Source organism: Vidua macroura, chromosome 7 (assembly GCF_024509145.1).
Source record: "Vidua macroura isolate BioBank_ID:100142 chromosome 7, ASM2450914v1, whole genome shotgun sequence".
In the NCBI taxonomy this organism is placed as follows: domain Eukaryota; kingdom Metazoa; phylum Chordata; class Aves; order Passeriformes; family Viduidae; genus Vidua; species Vidua macroura.
The window spans coordinates 14,644,943-14,660,013 of record NC_071577.1 but is presented as its reverse complement, the minus strand read 5'-3'; the positions used below and the strand labels follow the sequence as shown (position 1 = coordinate 14,660,013).

The 15,071-nt window shown below is 43.6% G+C and overlaps 1 protein-coding gene across 1 annotated transcript in view; it reads left to right on the top strand.

Annotated features, from left to right (window-relative positions):
• Positions 1-591: 591 nt before the first annotated feature.
• The window catches only part of CREB1 (cAMP responsive element binding protein 1), a 39,734-nt gene continuing 25,254 nt past the window's right edge, over positions 592-15,071 (top strand). Inside the window, exon 1 of the mRNA XM_053982202.1 lies at positions 592-936. The gene's annotated coding sequence lies outside the window, so the exon portion shown is untranslated. The remainder of the gene's footprint in view (positions 937-15,071) is intronic.

Here is a 15,071-nt window from a genome sequence, read left to right as displayed (position 1 = left end):
TGAAGAGGCTGGAGCACAAGTCCTATGAGGAGTGGCTGAGGGAGGGGGGTCTAGCCTGGAGAAAAGGAGGCTCAGGTGGGACCTTCTCGCTCTCAGCAACAGCCTGAAAGGAGGGTCGGTTTCTTTCCCAGGCAACCAGCAACATGACAAGAGGACACAGACTTAAGCTGAGCCTGAGGAGGTTTAGGTTGGACATGACTGAGATCTTCATAGAGAGTGATTAGACACTGGAATGGGCTGCCCAGGGAGGTGGTGGAGTCACCGTTCCCGGTGGTGTTTAAGGAACGTAAACATTTAGCGCTGTGATCTAGTTGGCACGGTGGGGTTCAGTCACAGGTGAGACTCGATCTATCTCACAGTCCTTTCCAACCTAATGGATTCGGTGACTCCGCGGTGAAACGGAGGCCTCCGCCGCCCCTCAGCCGCTTCCGTGAGCGCTCGCGAGTTTCCGGCCGCCTCGGCCGCGCGCACGGCGGGGCGGGGGGGCGAGCGCGCGCTCCCCCTCCCCCCTGCAGCCCCGCTCGGTGCTTCCCGCGCGGGCCGCCCCGGGGCGGAAGCGCCGCTCGCGCCTTCCCGCCGCCCGCTCGGCTCTTTCCGCCTCCCCCTCCGGGGCGCTTCGTTCGTTTCCGCGGCCGCTCGGCTCTTTCCGCGGGGGCCGGCGGCGCGCTCGGCCGTTCCCGCCGCCTGGCGGGCGCTCGGCGCTTTCCGTGAGCGCTCGGCGGTTTCCGTGCGGGGCCGGGCGCGCTCGGCGCTTGCTCCCTGGCTGGCGCTCCTCAGTCGGCCGCTGCCTGCCTGTCGCCGGGCTGGGAGCGCCTGTGTGTGTGAGTGACGCGGCGGAGGTGTAGTTTGACGCGGTGTGTTACGTGGGGGAGAGAATAAAACTGCGGCGAGATCCCAGGCGCGAACGAAAGCAGTGACGGAGCAGCCTGGTAACCGGTAAGAGGAGGACGGCGCCCAGCAAACAGGGGCGGGGGGGAGGGAAGGAAATGGAGCCCGGCGGGGACCAGGGGAGCCGCCGGGCGGCAGGACGCGGGGGCCCGGCCGCGCACCGCCCGCGGGAGGGGCGCCCGCCTTAAAGATGGAGCCGAGCCCTGCAACATCCCCGCCGCCGCCGCGCCGCGAACAAAGGATAATGGCGGATGGGAGCCGGCCCGGCGGCGGCCGCCACGGCCGGGCGGCGGCTCTGTCGGCAGCCAGCGGCGGCGCTCAGCGCGGCGGGGAAGGGGCACCGCGCCCCCCGGCCCCCGGAGGAGGCGGCGGAGGACGACGACGAGGGGGAGCGGCGGCGTGGGGCGGCCGCGCTCCCGCCCGCGCCCCCTCCCCGCCGTGTGCGCTCCGGCTCTCGCTCCCCCGCTGCCGCCCCCGGCCCCGCCGGCCTCCGGGGACCTTCCCGCGGGGCCGCCGCGGCCCCCCGCGCCCGCCGGAGTTCCGCTTCCCCGGCGCCCCGAGCGCGCTGTACGGATAAACAAACAGACTCCCGCCGTGATGGACACGAGTGCGTGGGGCGCTCCCCGGCTCTGTAACGAGAAGCTTTTAATAAAATCTGTGCTCGGAAGCCGGGGCAGCGCTTGGTCTGGCGGTTCGCTGTTCCTCCGTCTCCGGGAGGCCGCGCCGGGCAGAGGTGCCGGTCACCCAACACCGCGCTCCGGGCGGGACCCGCGGGCACAGCCCGAGCCCGGCGCGCAGGTCACGTAACAGGGATACGGTTCCCTCTTGCCGCGCTGCTTCTCCCCTGGTAGTATTTTTAACCCAAAGTGAACTTGAGCCACGCTGCGGCTGGTAAATCTCGGTTTGGGATTTGCTTTTTTCCACAGACTTGGGTACTGCACAGTGAACAGGATTTGACCTCTATCCCAGCTTTAATAGCAAATGTCAGTTCAAATGCCTTTTTCCACCTTACACCAGCCTTGCCTTACTGCAGCTGGGGGGCTTTTTTTCCTCTTTTCTTGCCTAGAATCGAAGACAGTGTTTTGACTTTGTTCTACCTTCAAATCCTCGATATCTGCAGTTTTGTGTTACAGTAGTAAGCAAAAACAACGTGGCAGACTTTAAAAACTTTTTAAGCAAAGATTGTCACACCTCCTAAATGTATACAAGGATAAAAAGTTCTAAATGGTTATGTGTTTTTTTTTTTTCATGAAACATTTTCAAAAGTTTTATTTCTTTCTATTAAATATTGGAATTCCAGCTCACGGTCTGCTTCTGGCTTAACACCTGTGTTTTTTTTTTTTTTTTTTTTTTTCTCCCTCAGGTTAGAAACATGTTTCCTATTTCTTAAATAAAGCACTAGAGACTTCTCAGAAATGTCATGTATCTGTTTAGTCCCATGCTGACCACCGCTAAACACGATTTTAGAATATAGGAATTTTGAGACTCTACTTGTATCCATTCTTCCTTGTATCAACAAATGTGGATTTATACAGTAAAATACCAAGTCACTGAAATAGGTTTTGTTCAAAATGGATATTTGTAATTCACATGTATACTTCCTTGTATGGGAATTTCTGTTTTCTGTCACTTCTTTTGAAATGAAGGCCAAAGATGCTCTACATCACTTCACTGTATAATACCAACATGAGAAGAGGGTTTCTAAACTTTCAAGTGATTAACAGACATCTGAGGACTTCAGTAAGCAATGTAGCTGTTGATAGTGATTAAAGAGAGTGTAATTGTTGGTGTATTTCATTCATTCTTGGTTTGATGGAATACTCACTACATTGTAAATACAAAAATGGGACAGAAAATCCTTGCTTGTTTTTTTTGTAGTTTTAGAAAAACATTTCATTTCATTCTATTTCATAATAGAGTGGAAGACTCTCAGATCCAGGTTTTCAAACACAGATCTCTGCATTTCCTCACCAGCTTTATCCCTTCACAGGTCAGAGAGAAAAGGGAACAGAGAGGTGGTTGTGTATTTGCTAAGCATCACTTACGGGTGACCGAAAAGGAAATTGTTGCATGTACTAAAGAACAGTGTAATCATTTTTAATGCTTTCGTTTAATTGAGAGAACACCAGTATTCAGATTGGTACTCTCAATATGGTGTTTGGATCTGCACTGAACGGTCTGCATCTAATTTTTTTTTTCTCATAGGTTTGGTGATACGTGTGTCTACTACTCTGGGTAAAAAAAAGTAAAGAACCAGTCAAACAAATAAAAAAAATCCAACACAAAAAAACACCCCAAAGGTGCAAAAGGGGGAGAGGGATTTGCTGATACAGTAAATTTGGAAACATCTCATTTGGACTGTCAAGTCATCAATCTGTCTGTTTCTTGGAAACCTGTACCAGCACAGCTATTGCTATACAAAATCTTCTGTAGATCTTACTCTGCAGAGTTGCTGTTCTGCTGCAGCAAGAAGCAGCCTCTTCTTGCCTAAGTGCAGCTACAGCTCTGTAGGTGCATATTTTGATAGGAGACAAGGCCCCAACTGGGAATTTCTGTTGGCACCGTTTTGAAACAAATGGGATATTCACACTTCACCTCTATTTTTGGATCTCTGCAAGCAAGTGGAGATCAGTCGCTCATGCCACACTTCTCAAGGCTTTTGTACAGTGAGAAGGCCGTGCTAGCTTTCTGCCACTAATCTAACTAAAGTTAGTTTCATGGGATGTGACAGCAATCCTCATCTACAGAAACAACCCTACCCAATTTCCTTTCAGCTCTCTGGTACCTACCTGCATACAGCTGAAGTTCATGACAAGGCAGTGATTTTTTTTAACTGAATCAAAAATTGTGTTGCCTCATCTGCAGTCTGTGAGGTCATATTTCATAGTGATTATGAGCAGCCTGCCATTAATGATCTATGTACATCTCCCAGGATGCAGGCTGTACATATTTTGTTCTTCAAAGCTTTTAGATCTTGATTGTACTGCAATTAAAAAAGGTGAGTGACAACGAATACAGCACCTTCCAGCTTGCCATATCTCTAAAACAGCCTTGTCAGCTGCACAGGAGGTGAAAGTATGCCAGGCTCTAGTTGGCCTTTCAGGTAAAAAGAGCACTCAAAACCAGACAAGGATTCTTTGCTGCTGTTTTGTCTGGCAGTGCTGGATTTATGGTGTTATGTGTCAGGTGGAAAGAACAGAAAACTCAGTGTTGGAAGAGCCACTTTAAGGTGAGAGGATAAAGAATTTGGAGGAAGCGTGTTCCTGCTTGGATGCATGTGTATGGTTTACCCAACATGTACATACACACAAGTTTAAAGCAGCACTGATACTTGTTAGTTACTTGCAGTGATTTTTGAGTAGAGTGCAGAGAGGTACAGGATATTATCCTAAGATAAGAATTCCTATTTTTTTTCTAAGAATATTGTAAGAGTTGATACTTTGTAAAAAAAAGACCATTAGGTGAAAGATGGAAAAAAATAGTTCTGAAGATAGGAGAGCCCTGCCAGTTGCTGTTCTGGATTTTGTTACTTTTCAGTTGTTCTCTGACAGGAGACTACACTGGTTACTTGAGACACAGTTGCAGGAAGCCTTACAGTGAACTATTTTGAAGCTACTTTAGTGCAGGAAACTGAAATAAAAATCTCTATCCTTGATGCTTTCACACTTTTTGGAGGGGAGAGTTAAAGTGATTTGTAAAATTCTCTGATCTAAGTGTTCAGTGATAGTCTGTTTAGTCAATGAGGATATCAGGAAAACTCCTTTTCCCTGAACATGGCAGAACTAAAGCTGGGTTGTATTTTCTTCTTTAGGCAGAAACTACTTCAATAGATTTCTAAACTTAGAAAAGAGCAAGTAGCCTAAGAAATCCAGGAATTCTTTAAGCTTACCTACTGGCTGATGAACTGAAACCATAGTTCCTTATAGCATTTTCTGGTAGTAATACTGGCCAAAGCATCTTCCATGTCTTTTCCATTGCACTCACAAAAATGCTTGGGCTTCTGCATGGGGAAATGGTTCAGCTGTTTGAGAGGTGTGGAACCTCGTTCATTTTCACCTGGATCATTCCCTCCCCTGATTGCTGCATGGCTGCACAGCAGCTGTACCAGCATAATCAGGGGAAGGGATGGGGCTGGAATGAGCAGAGAGATAAGGGCAGTTCAATCAGCTCTGCTGCTAAATGGAAAATGCAGCCTAGGTAAAAATTTTTAAATTATCGCTGTGTTTCTAACTAAGCTGGATGACACAGATCCTGCTGGCCTTCTTCTTGCCACAGAGCTGGATCATTCAACTAAGTCTAAGTTCTTACATGTGCTAACCATGAGCAAATGAACAGGAGCAACAGCTGTTCCCAAACTTAAATATCATGTGTTAAACTAATTTGTTGTGCTGCTTTTTTAGATGTCTGAAACACCTTTTGTGTGTTTTTAGCAAGTTCTCTGTGCACTTCCTTCTTTTTTATTCTTCACATATTCAGTTCACCTGTTGCTGTTCACAGCAGCTCTTTGCTGCAATATTTTAATCATCTCTTCAGAAACTCTGCAACCTCCTGTGATATTTTGGGTCCAATATTACATGCACTTTTCTTATAGGTGCTACCCTAAATCTCCCATTCTCTATGCTGTTCCAGTATCAATTGGATTTTACTTCCCCTTGCACTTTTCCTTGGGCTTCAATGTCAAAATCTCTTCTCATCTGTAAAATCCCTCTCATCATCTTTTATACCCCATTAAATAATGGATGGGAAGCATTATTTTCTTGCCTTTATTTTCCTGATGACACAGCATCTGGCTGTGTGTAGCTGGCCTGGCCTCAAAATCCACTCGTGCCTGTTCGTTGCTCCAAGTAGCAGACAATTTGAGCAGGATTTGTAAATTTACACCTTTCTGGATTGTAGAGAGCTTTCTTTCTCTTGGAAAAAAAACCCACCTAGGGCATTACTGTAGATGTAGGGCCCCTGCTCTCTTTGTGAAACTCATCCAAATTTTTGTTTTGTACTGATAGGAAAATTATGGGAGATAAAAGGGAGGGAAGGTGTGAGAAAGGGTACTGTATAGTAATGCCACAGTATAACCAGCAAAAGTAATCTGTTGCTGTGGTTTTGTCTGAACTGATACAACTGTATGTGGCTCTCAGGAGACAGTCTTGCACTCTCCCTCCTGCTCCTGGCTGTGTGGTGTTGGACCATCTCTTTACATTGTCTGTAGTGTTGATTGTATACAAAATGTAATAACCCAGTTCAAATCACTAACTCAGGAGAGAACTGTGCTTTTTTAGTAGATAATTTTCTCCTGCATGAGTGAGCTGAATTGGTTGGTGATTGAGATTTGTTTGTGCTGGTAGCAGTGCAGCTTTGCAGTGCAGATTTGCAGTGGTGGAAGGGGAAGGAAGGAGGGGGACACAACTTTCTCCCTTCAGCAGCAGAGAGCTGTGGCAGCAGACCCATCTTGGGGAATGGCAGCATATCCATGACTTGGAGCGAAAGAAGGAAGAGTTGGACTCTGTCCATAGTGATCAGAGCCACATGAGTTTGTCTTTGCAGCTAGGAAAGCTAAAAACACAGTAAGTCGAAAAATAAACAACAACAAAGAGAACCAAATGAGGAAAGTTTCCTTGTTTTAAAAGCTTGGTGATACCTGTGTGACTGAATTAACTGCTCCTTATCAGAGGCAGATTTCAGTCTTCTCCAGAGGTCAGTGTACCTCTTAGGTCCGTTTCATTATGGGAAGCCCAGTCAGCAGGGGAGAATTATGTATAACGTATCTTTAATGAAGCCCAAGTTGAAATACAAAGCTCCAGCAGGGGTCCAGGTCCAGCACATCCTCTCAGTGGGCCCAAGGCACCTGGGCAGTGAGCTCGCTGTAGTGTCACTGTTGCTACAAACTAAGAAATGCCTTGGCTTGTCTTCCAAATTGTAAAATAATTAATGGTGGCTGAAACTACTGGCCTGGAAGTTGTAGTGTAAAGTTAATGTGGATGTGTAACCAGTGCACATTACCCTAGACTGGGGTGAGGAAGAAGGATGTTACCTGCTGCAAGTAGCTGCTTTGTCAGCAACGTGGCAGTTTGAAAAATACATCTCTGCCCAATCCTCAGAAAGCTAATGTTGATTATATAAAAGATACTCATCCTGTTTCCAGCCTCCCACTCTTAACCAGAGTCATCACAACAGTAATCAAATTACAGAACAGAGGTGGTTTTTTTCAGCATTTTTGTTGGCTTCCCACAATCTTGTGACACCTATACCCATGATTTGATTTACTTTGCTTTCATTGACAGGGCTGGCTGCAGTAGGGTAGCTTTGGCTCCACTTTCCCTGTTCCTGCTTCTGTTCACAGTCCTACTGCCTGTGAACTGGATCAGAGAACTGCTTCAGGCTAGGAATTAGTTGTGTCTCTTTGTCTGTAGTGCAGTTTGGTTGCCCGGTCCCATTTACTAGACAGCTTCACAGACAAGTGTAAAGGTGTAAATAAGGAAGAATTTAGAGGAAACCAGAATCTGAGCTGGCAGTGCTACCAGCAGAAATGCCTGCAAAACTGTAGTTGCAGAAAGCAAAATGGAGATTTTCTTTTGTGTGCAACACATTGATTTGAAGCATGGATTCTGTTTCTTTCTCTTGCCCTTTCTGGTTCATCAGTAGCTCCTCTTGCTTACTCCAGGTCATTGAAGATCTTCAGCATTACCAGCAAATCACACCCCTGTTCTATGGGGACAGTCATGTTGCCCACAGGTAATGGAGGTCTTAAACTCCAGTAAAGTATTTGAGAAACATTATTCTTTCTTTGGAGATGATGCTCTTGCAGAGTAGATCTGCCTGGCAGGCATATGAGTGATCTTTCTCCTTTAAAAGGCTCTTCTGCACTGCCCAGGCAAATTTTTAAAATACATGAAAAATAAACTAGAATCCACTTGGTTGATAACGTTAGTCAGTATTATTTTACTACAGAGTTTGATCACGGTTGCATTTCTGTTGGTTTTTAGAGAGAGACTGCGTCATAGATTTTATTTTGGTGCAATTAGCAACATAGTTTGATGATGCTTCAAGACTAGTGCTAATTGACCAAGCAACTATGTTTTCAGTAAAACTAGTAAAGCCAGAGCAATTTTAGGATTTAAAAGTATTTCCAAGTCTAATAACTAGATCTTTTGGTTTTAATGTTGCAATTAATTATGTGATTAGGATGCATTCAGAAATTGACAAGGGCAAGGTTTGTAAGGAAGTGCTGGTTTTCTTGTGCATACTTGGGTATACTTTACTCTAGCACTCCAACCTCAAAGAATTCAAAGGTTTTCACTTCCTGGAGGGCATTAAAGAAAGAAATATTCTATACTGCTGTTAAAATTAAAACAAGCTATTTAATAATAATAATAAAACAACTGTTTTGCTTTTAAATATACGGGGTTTTAAAATTTTTTTTCAGAGATTTGACTTGATATTTGGTAATTATCAGCTTTGTGTGAATAACTCAGTCTTACTTTCTGTTGACCAATTCTAAAGATACTTATTAATAAAACAGTTAAAGCATTGGTCTGAAACATCCATTTTGTTGTGTTTTCTTTCTGAACTCATTAGAAGTGTTCTGTTTTTTTTTTTTTAAACAAGACTTTCCAATATTTACCAAGTTCTGTAACTTCATGCTTTTGTACTATGGGTTGAACTCTAGAAGTACCACATATGTTCCAAGCATCAATCAGAATGAGTACTGGTTGTTTAAATAGTTCATGTCTGTCAAGCTTGCAGCATAAATATCTCAAGTGACATTTTTTATGAATTGATGCTTTAGCCACTCACATTCAGAAGTGGGTTAGAAACATTAGCCATGGAGCTGTCCCTTCTCACCAACAGACAAAATCTCAAAAGACACAAATTATACCTAAAATTCTTATGTCAAGTTTAACTGTGCAGCTTATAAATATCTGAAACTCCATGCTTGCCCTAAGTTCCCTAGCTGATTTGATCGTTCTCTGCAACAGAAGAATGATGTCAAAGGGAGTGTGATATGTGTCATTTTGGGATTTCAGTATCTGACCCTTTTCAGTGTACAGTATTTTGCTGAGGTGACCTGTGCTATTTAAACCTCAGGCTTATTGTTGTTGTTATTGTTATATTATTGCAAATGGATGATAAAATTCAGGTCTCTAATTTAACATTTGAGACCATACAAAAAACTTTAAAGCATTTACTTTATTCATGTGAAAGTCCCCTGAATATCTGGGACTTCCCAGAAGATTTGAGTTTCAGAATATAAATTTACATTCATATTACTTTAGAGTGTCATATTTAATCAGTGTAATCTCTAAGAGCCTTCGGTCCAGTCTTACAGTACTCTATTCTGATAAACTACCTGTGTCTATTAATATTTTTACACTGTAAAATGAACAGAGACTCTGAAAACATTCCTTTGGAATAGAAGAATTTCAGGTAATAATAAACATGTTTATATGGTTCTCTGGCTTTATCACATTATTCCATTAAATCATACCTGGTATGTAATTTAAATTAATAGAATTAAAGAAACACCTATATGGATGTGATTCCTTTTTCTGCTACAGGTCAGAAATTACTACATGTTGTAATTTTGGCCCTTGGGCTTGGAGCACTCAGGTTAACCACCGGTGTAGGCCTGTGTAATGCTCTGGTTTTTATTTGTATCTTTCTGTAAGTTGTTGGTGATCTGCTCTGAACACCAAAAGAGAGCTGGGTGATTTGTATGGTTTCAAAGTAGCTTTAGCTTTGCTCACAGAAGCGTTTGTCACAGACCCAGTGACTGAGCCTGTGGATTTCCCTAGCACATCTATAGAGTGTAGCCTGTGCAGGAGGCAGTTATATATTAAATTCCCTTGTCCTAACAACGTCTTAGTTCTTCTTCACTTTAGGAGAGTGACTCTGCTGAGCAGTCAGTCATTGCTCCTTAGTTGTTTGCTGAGAGCAAGTTTTAGTAGTTCCTTCACCTCAGAGATAACCCTTTATTTAATAAAAATGTGTAGAGGCTCTCCCTACAGAGTTTCAGGCTGCCCCAGACTTGGAATTGCAACAGTTCTTCCAGCTGATGCTCCAGACCTGGAATGTTTAAAGGTTGCTTGGCAAGTGGACAGAGATCCTTACAACATGTCAGAAGGTTGTCAAAATATGTCATGCAGCATTTAGGTGGTTCTTATTCTGCCAGAATGAATGGTGAGGCAGTAAAAGACCATAAAACATAGAAATGCATATGGAGGAGAGCAAAGTCATCTGAATGACTCTGGCAGGTCAGGTGGGAATCTCTGTTCTGACAGCTCTACCCAGTGGAAAAAAGAAACACATGCACCTTCTTTTAGATGGATCTTATCCTTTCTAACTTGGCATCATTTTCTGCTCTGAATACTCCTTTAATTATTGTAGTGACAGTCCTCTTTTCTCCCTGTCAGTGGGAAAGGAGATGGTGTCTGACCACTTGCAGAATTAGCTCTCCTTTCTGTCACTCTGGGCTGCCTTACTCTTCTGCTGGAACACCTTCACATGCCAGTGTTTGATGTGAAAGGAAATGGCTCAAAATGTTCTGCTGCTTGACCAGTACAGCAGGGTAAATTATTTATTTGGCATATCTAGATATCTGGGTGGTAGGAGAGAGCTGTTTCTGAATTGCTCACTCCAGGTACAGCCTGCCTCCTTATGAGGGCTCATAGGGCTGCTCCGGTGTGGCGCTGAGCCCAAGCTAAGAGCCCGTGGTGAGAGCAGGGTGTACCAGCTCAGGCACAGGGCCTCCTTAGCAGAAAAGGTGTTAGTTCACTGTACCCATCTCTGTACTCCTGTTGCCTGGGGTCAGGCTGTATTAATAGGCTCTTAGACGGGTGCTGTTTCCATCCAGCAAGCTTTCACCCTGGGCTGAGCAGAACTCCCTCACTTGTCATAGTACAGATGTAATCATGTCATCCTTTTAACATTGCCATCAGACTGATGTGCTGTCACTGTGTGAGAAGAGCAAATATGAGAAGTGGCTGTCTTCAGGTAACTGCCCCCATCTGGGCTGAGGTCAGCTTCAAATCCCATGGAATCATGGATTCCTCACTTCTCTACCCACAGCTGTTTCAGTCAAAAGTAAAATGAGAACTTGATTAAGGCCAGAAATTAAAGCTCGTCACAAGTGGCTGTGCTGATTATTGACTTGCTGGGCCTGTACCAATTGCAAAGAGCCTGTTCCTGGAGTTGTGGTGTATTCAGCAGGAGCATTAGCTCCCTAACAGCATGATAAAAAAATCATTTCGTGCCTATATTTTATATTGCATTAAAGGTGCCTGCCTACAAATGATACTGTTCAGCTACAGTGTTGTGATGGATTTTATTAAAAAACCAGCAGCTGCATGTGATGAGGTGAGCCACAATACTTTCAGCAGTCCCAGGGAGAAAAGAGGCATGTATTTTGGCAATTTCATGTGGTTTCATTTTTGAGAAAGGAAAGCTTTTACAGTTGGTAAGAATTTCAAGAAATCTGCATAGATTGAAAATTACGTGAGTTTTATGTCCTAAAAATAATGTCAGAGGACAGATGGTAAGCTGTAGTAAAGTACAGTCAGTTAGTAAGTAACTGAAATGCATAAGTATGATACTGGTAATGAATGTGTTAAGAACAACAAAATGGGCAGAGTTCTCAGAAGTCTCTGCAAATAGATTGGTTATGTTGGCCAGAACATTCTTAAAAATGTCTTGCTTCTCTAAAATTCAGTTTGCAGATCTCTTCTGGTGGGTTTTGGTTGTTTTTACTGCACTAATAAAGGTGTTTAGAAAGAGTTACCACAATTCTGTTCTGCATGTTGAGGACTACAGACTTAAAGCATGTGAATTAGTCTTTTAATACCCTAAGTGCCTTCAATAGGAGCATTTATAAATAGAACATATTTATGGATTATGTTTTCAATAATAATGATAGTTACCTAATGACTTCGTAACCTTCCTGGGATTTGTTTTGACATTTTGTTTTGTCTAAGTGAAGTCTGGCAGTATTTTGGGGGCATTTTGGAAGGGGGTGGGAATAAGACAGTGGAGAGTAATTTGTTTGCTTTTCACTGTTAATGCCTTGGGAAATGCTTGCTCTGCTGTCTCCCCTTGGCTGCTTCCACTGGGCTCTGCTCATATATTCACATAAGACCTATCCCAACTATTGGACAAGGTTAGTAAAAAGGGGTGGGGGGTATATTTATTTATTTATATTGAACAAAAAAAGGCAATATAGGTTACATTTGGATTAAACTGTGTGTACCAAATACTTGCTGGATGCTTTTGTATTTATTAGTGCAATTTGTGGTACAAGAAACTAATAACACTTAATAGCTGTTAAAGCCTTTTTTCCTTTTAAAAAGCTTGAAGGCAGAAACACTAGATACTAGTACAATGCCAGGAGTATGGAATCAAATCAGGAGGATACAGCAGTGAAGAGTGTTCAAGCAACTTTCACTCATACACCTTACCTGTGCCTACTGATTCACCTTCTGCCTGGTAAATGTCAGCTTGCTTGAGCTATGCCAACATAGAACAAAACCTAGAGGAGACTTCTGGTTTGGGTGCTCACCACTGTAGCTGTGAGATTACATTTTTGGTCTTCTGCCCTTGTTTTAAAATCTGCCATGGCATTTTCTCTAGTAAAACAGAGGTTGAATATGCAACACAAATAATTTCCAATACTTTCATCACTCACATATTTAAATCTGGTGTGAGAAATTTTCACTGACTTTAGAAGTGTAACAGAAGTTTTTTTTTAAAAAGTCACAAGCCAGAAAAGTTGGTTAATTTTAATCAAGGGTCCTGGTTGTATTTCTTCTGTGTCCTGTATGAAAATACTACCTTGTTCACATCTCTTGCAGTGGCTGTTACAGGCTGTATCAGTCAGCAGAGTTTTTAGACACTGCTCTGAGTATCACACAGATGGAGACAGAGGGTAGGACTACAGATATTACATTCTGTTGATGGAGTGATTCTGCTTTGTGTGAGATATTTTTACAGTGAGATTAAATTTTTCTTGTATATTCAAGATTAAATACTTCAGTGGCAAGAAGAATTTTTCCAGCTTTTTATTCTTCAGTTTGCCTGGCAGATTATTTTATTACAGATTATTTGCAGAACACAATCTGAAGACTCTTCTTCATTTTCGGCATTTTTAGTGGTGTTGCTTGTTGCAGCCATTCTTTTATTCCCACTTCCACTTTGTTTTCCCAGGCTCTGGGCTTCCCTGATGCAGAAGTTGGTGTGATCATCAAATGGCTTTGTGGAGAACCCATTCTGTGGAGTGGTAAAAGGTGGATTTCACATGAAGCAGTAAACGTAGGTTGTGTTCACAGTGTGACACACAGACTGGTCACCCAAGGGAGAGGACACAAGGAGCAAATACCCAGGAGCAGTGGTAGTGCCAGCGTTGGATGACAAAGACGCTGTGGTATAAATTGCAATTCTTGTGCCAACCCACTATAGTCGTTAGTGACAAAGAGAGATAATTATGGGCCCATCTTGTCCTGTTAAGCATTTATTACTGGTTATTTGAAGTCCCAGGTATTAGCTGTAAATAAAATTATTTTTCTCTGAACATTTTCAGTCTGGCAGCCGCTGAATGGAGTTCATTAAGTGGCTGTTGAGCTGTGGCTAAAAGGGCTGCCACTCTGCAAGGTGACAGTGGAAATGTTTACAGATTGCAGGTCAGTGTTCTCCATGCTTATGCTGGAACCGTGGAAACAATTGTGTACCAAGAGTGGTGTTTGATGGTCTTCTCAGTGCTTTCATGGTGGATCTGTGGCTTTATAAACCCACATGCATTAAATACAGAATGTGTCAAATTCCTGAACTTTGGTACTCGAGCTGTGCTTGCTTCCTGAACAATTGTACTGGCACACCGGCTGTGAATACAGGGCTTGAGAAACAGGCATTGCCTCAATTTCCCTTCCCTCAGCTGCTCTGGTCCTTCAGTGCCATGAGCAGCTGGGTGACTGGATATTGCCCTGGATCAGGAGCCTCATGGCACTAGAGTGACCTCTGAAGGTGTTGGGTGAGCAGATGACTGGGCGTGGTACGAGTCAGGCTCAGAATGGGCATGAGTCTGTTGGGTCTGTGCTCTGCGCTGTTTCTGGAGACTTGTTTTTCTTCAAAATCTGTGTGTATACTTCAATAAAATACATGTAGAAGTCAGAGGAGGATTCCTCACAGCGTGTCCCTCAGTGAAGCTGTGCTTGCTGGGGAGCAGGTGTGACAGAACCTCTGAAGCATAAAGCGAACCGTGTTTCCTGGAGGTGCAGTAATGTCATCTGAGCAGTAACTGTCAGTGTAAGCTTGAACTTCTGGCAGTGAATTGCCACCACAGTGCTAATAAAGAGAGAAAAGAAAGGCTTGTGGGGAGAGTTGCCGTGTTTTACTGTGCCAGCTGTCCAGCTGAAAAACATAGAAAGCTTTGGGGTATTAAGGACTTTTGCTTATGAAAGTGGATGGGAAGTTTTATCTGCTCTAACAGCCACAGTGTGGTTTGGTTCTTGGATTGATGGTGTTTGGGAAAGGATCTCCACCTTTCTTTTCTCCAGTCTGCCTTGGGAGACGAAAAGCAGCCTGTCTGCAGAGCAGGAGAGCTCCATGGCTTGTGTGAGCGAGGGGAAACCAAGGAGCAGAGCCTAGTCTGTAGGAGACATGCTAAAATTCATGGAGGTAATCAGACAGGAGATAGAAAAAGATGTAGGGAAGCAAAATAGAGCAGACAGACCACAGACATACCAAGGGGAGGATACTAAAGAGTGAAGAAGATGAGATGAGAGCTGTTGGAAGACAATTATATTTTATCCTGACTCTAGGCAGGTGGGAGGGGAGGTAACTAACAGCCTGTACTCTGAATGCACAGCATTGATGGTCACTTTAATTAACAGGGATTACAGGAATTAGCATTATCTGTAGCACCCTGTTCAGCATCCTGGCTTCAAGATAGCGAAGATCAGCAGGTACCTCAAAAGACTACTGGAACCTCCAAAAATTACATGGGTTATAATCTTCCCCACTCATAAAAGCATTTTTTTAAATTTTTAAAGATTAGAAATCAGTTTAAATCCCGACTCATTAGGTTTTTATCTTCCTTTTGGTTCAGCACTTGTTTTGGCATGAAAAAACTGTACTAATTCAACATATTCTTGGATAGTCTTTTTATCCAAGTGCCTGTCTAACCCTTGTTTAAGTCCTAATAA